We start from the raw sequence: 4,207 nt of genomic DNA on the forward strand, positions 1-4,207 counted from the left end.
ATTTATCTATTTCACTTGGAGAGGGCAGAGGTGTCCTGGGCCAGTTTTGGCCTAATCCTATTTTACATAAAGAAAGGAAGAATTTAAGGGCCTTCCAAAGGTCAAGATTACTTCTGCCTAGAAAGAACTTCAGCCCACCCTCTATTGTGACCATGGAGATAAAGCATTGTAATTAATAGTAAGTGATCAGAGCAAAGGGGAGCTGTCGGTTGGGGGACTTCCTGGAAGATTTTATCATATACTCAGGATGTATAGGAGAGCTATGCAATTCTTTCATAGTAGTAAATTGGGGAGTCAGAGGGGGGTCGCTTCCCAGTGAGGCTGCCTCAATTCTCTGGAGCAAATAGCAAGCAGCCTTGCTGACATGCTAACTGACCCAAGCTTTGTTCCAAGGTCGGGGGGGGTGGTGCACAACAGTAGCCTTGCCAACATGTTGATCCGACCGGAAGCGGAGCTCAAAGGTCTGGGGGCTCAGACAGATCCTGGGGCCTCACCGGGTCGGACTCCTCCAACATGCCCTATAGCAAAAATCTCTCTCCAAAAAAGTAGAAGAAGGAATTGTGATGTGGTCATCCCCCCAAAGGTGATTTCTCACTCACTCTTTAACTGTCTCTGTCTCCCTCTCTCTCTCTGGCAAGTGTGCATGCCCTAAGCAAAAAACAAACAAACAAACAAACAAACAAACCTCTCAAAAAGAAAAAAGTAAAAGGTATAAAACACAAACTTTTGTCCCTATCTCCTTAATTATTTTTGGTCTTGTTATACTGTATGCCTTAAATATATACAATAAAGACAAATAAAATAAAAAACACTGGGCAGGGGCCAGCAGGTGGTATAGTTAAGGGTGCGAATCCCACATGACTGACAGTGGTTCAAGTCCCAAACCTGGCCACTTGATTTCTCACTTTTCCCTTCTCTCTTTCTCTCACTCTGTCCTCTGGTCAAATTAGAAAGAAAGAATGAAAGAGAAAGAGCACAAGGGAAGGAGGGAGGGAAGGAAGGGAAGGAAAGGAAAGAAAGAAAGGAAGGAAAAGAAAGTTAAATTAAAATAATTTTTTAAAAAATTCCTGAGCTTCTCCCCTGCTCCCGCACTTACATAACCTCTCACATCAACATCTTCCATTCCAAAGGTGCATTTGTTACAGTCAACAAACATTGGCATATCATTATCATTCATCCTCGTCACTGAAAGTCCATAGTTCACACGAAGGTTCACTCTCAGTGCTGGGTTTGGACAAATGTATAATGACATGGATCCACCATTATAGCATCATAAGGAATATTTTCACTTTATAAAAATCCTCTGTGCTTGGGTCAGCAGGTGGCGTGGTAGTGGAGGTGCTGGATCCCACATGGCAGACTACAGTTTGAGTCCCAGACTTGGTGCCTTGAAAATACAGGGTGTGTGTGCAGGCATGTCCAAAATGCCAAGGGGCGAATGAAGGAGAAGGGATTATAGTGTGGCCAACTCCTCCCCATCCCTCAGGGGGTTATTTCTCACTTTCCCTCTCTCCACCTCTCTCTCTGGTGCGCCCACGTGCCCTGTGGAAAAGATCTACAGAAAAAAAAAAAAATCCTCCATGTTCCACTGTTCATTCCTCCCTCCCATACTACCAATCCTTGGCAACCACAGATCTTTCTACTGTCCATAGTTTCACCTTTTCTGAAGTATCAGACTCCTGCAGAATGCAGCCTTCTCACATTGGCTTCTTTCACTATTTTGGTGATAGGCACCTTAAGGTTCCTCCAGGTCTTCTCATTGCTTGGTGGGTCATTTCATTTTAGTCACAAATGATATTCCATGGTCTGTACCACCGTTTATTTATTCATTCACCTACTAAAGGAAGTACTGGTTGCTTCCAAGTTTTGGCAGTTATAAATAAACTGTTTTAAATGTCCACATGCAAGGACTCACGTATTGTATAGTGGTTAATGTCGATAGATGCCCACATGGCTGACCATGGTTCGAGTCCTAGAATCAGTGACTTGAAACTTAACGCCTAACATGTCTGTGTGCATGTCCAAGATCCTGGGAGGAGGATGGAGGAGAAAGGACTGTAGCTTGGCCATCCCCCCTCCACCCCCAAGGGGTGATTTCTCACTTTCACTCTCACCATCTCCATCTCTCTTTCTATGGGGAATGCACATACCCTAAGGCAAAAACCTCTATCCAAACAAAACAAATTCATGAGTAAGTTTTTGTTTAGACTAAGCTTTCAATTCCTTTGGGTAAATACTAAGAATAGAATTGTTTTCAAAGTTAAGATACATTCTAGGACCTGGTTGTTTCATCCTTTGATTTCTTTAAATCGAAACCAGTCTTTTTTTATTTTTTAACTTTTATTTATGAAAGAGTCAGGGCCAGTTACCTTGCCAAATCTTAACTTTCTATGTTTGAATTTGTCCAATTGCTTCTTTATGGTGACATTTAGTTTGTTCTCTATTTCTTTTTTTAAAATCATTTATTTTATTTTATTTATTAACATTATTATTATTCAAGTTTGCCACAGGGCACATGCACCCACCAGAGAGAGGGATAGAGAGAAAGACAGGGAACGTGAGAAAGAAAACCACCAGATCGAGAACTCAAACCACAGTCGGCCATGTGGGAGTCCAGCTCCTCAACCACCATGCCATCTGATGGCCCTTGTCCTCTAGTTCTTATATTTCATATATTCGGTGATTTCAGTAAATTCAGTTACATTTAAGTATTTGTATTAGTGATATTGTAAACCCTTGTTTCCAGGACACTGGGAGATACATTATATCTGATTATCAGTGTTTATCAGCAGTGTTAACACTGACTACATAAGGGGATAAAATCTTTGTACTTCCACAATAGTTATGTTTTTCTTTCCTTGGGACCAGAAAAGAATCTACATGGTATTATCTTGGCATTGTATGAACTCTAAAAAATCCCCACTGTGTGTGTGTGTGTGCGCCCAAAATCCCAAAAGGAGAATGGCAGAGAAGGAATTGAGGCGTTACTTCTCACTGTCTATTTCTCTCTCTCTATGAGCATGTGTGTCCTATGGCAAAACCTAAAAATAAAAATAAAACATTAACCATGCAGCTAATGATTCTTTCTTTGGAGAGATTTTTTGTTATAGGGCCTGTGTGCTCACCGGAGAGACAGAGACAGAAATTGAGAAATCATTCCCTAGCGGGGATGGCCACTCTGCAATCCCTTCTCCTCCATTCTCCTCTCAGATCGAGCACACACGCACACGTGCCCGGCATGAGTTTCAACCCACAGGGTCCAGGACCACAGACCATTTCGAACCACAGTCGCCATCTGGGAGTCCAGCACTTTAACCACTATGCCACCTGCTGGCCCAGTTTCTTTATTAATTGTGGCTAACAGTATAGACTGAAGCATAGCTCCTCCTGGAAGAAGAAAAACACTGTTATTTCCCTTCAATTACTAATGTATAAGGGAAAGTGCGGGCTTAATTGTTGAGGTAAAAACATGCTGGGCGCCACGTGGACGTTCCCAAGATCGTGATGAGCTAAAGGGGTGGAGAAAAGGAGTCATGGTGGTGTGAAGAGACTATTGAGGGGCTTCTTTCTCTTTCCTGTATGTGTAGACATACTATCATGAATAAAATAAATTATAAAAGTTTAAAAAAATAATTGCTTCAAATAGCTGATGAATCATTTTATCATTTTCCAAGTATTATTGACACATGGGCATTGATTCAGTGTAATTGAGTCAGTATAACCATTGTTTTTTCTAATATTGTTTTTTGTTAACAAATTATGACAAGTCAGGTCCTCTGTCTTTTATGTATGTATGTATGTATGTATGTATTTACATAAATCAGATATAAGAAAGTTTCTTTGGGCCACCAGGTTGCATGGTAAGTTAAAGTGCTGGACCTGCATGGCTGACAGTGGTTTGAGTCCTGGACCTGGTGGCTTGCTTTCTCACTTTCTCACTTTCTCTCTCTCTCTTTCTATCTCTCTCTGTTGAGCACATGTGCCCTGTAGCAGATTTTACAAATAATAATGATAATAATAAATAAAATTAAATAATTATTTAAGGGGGAAAAAAAGGAAAGAAATCTTCCTTGATTTCTGACACAGTGTCCCAGGCTCGCTTTGTGCTGGGCTTGGAATTTGTTGGTTCTCCATCGATTTTGTTGTCTTTGAAGAATTATTTTATTTAACTTTATTTATTTATTTGTTTTAATTTGACCGTAGAAGG

General features: G+C 40.9%; 1 protein-coding gene across 1 annotated transcript in view; it reads left to right on the plus strand.

Moving 5' to 3' along the window:
- LOC102471861 (NXPE family member 3) overlaps positions 1–4,207 on the plus strand; it is a gene marked incomplete at its 3' end in the record, with an annotated part of 48,504 nt that overhangs the window by 30,316 nt on the left and 13,981 nt on the right.

The sequence above is a fragment of the Tupaia chinensis genome, unplaced genomic scaffold (genome assembly GCF_000334495.1).
Source record: "Tupaia chinensis unplaced genomic scaffold, TupChi_1.0 Scaffold146229_1, whole genome shotgun sequence".
Taxonomy (NCBI): domain Eukaryota; kingdom Metazoa; phylum Chordata; class Mammalia; order Scandentia; family Tupaiidae; genus Tupaia; species Tupaia belangeri.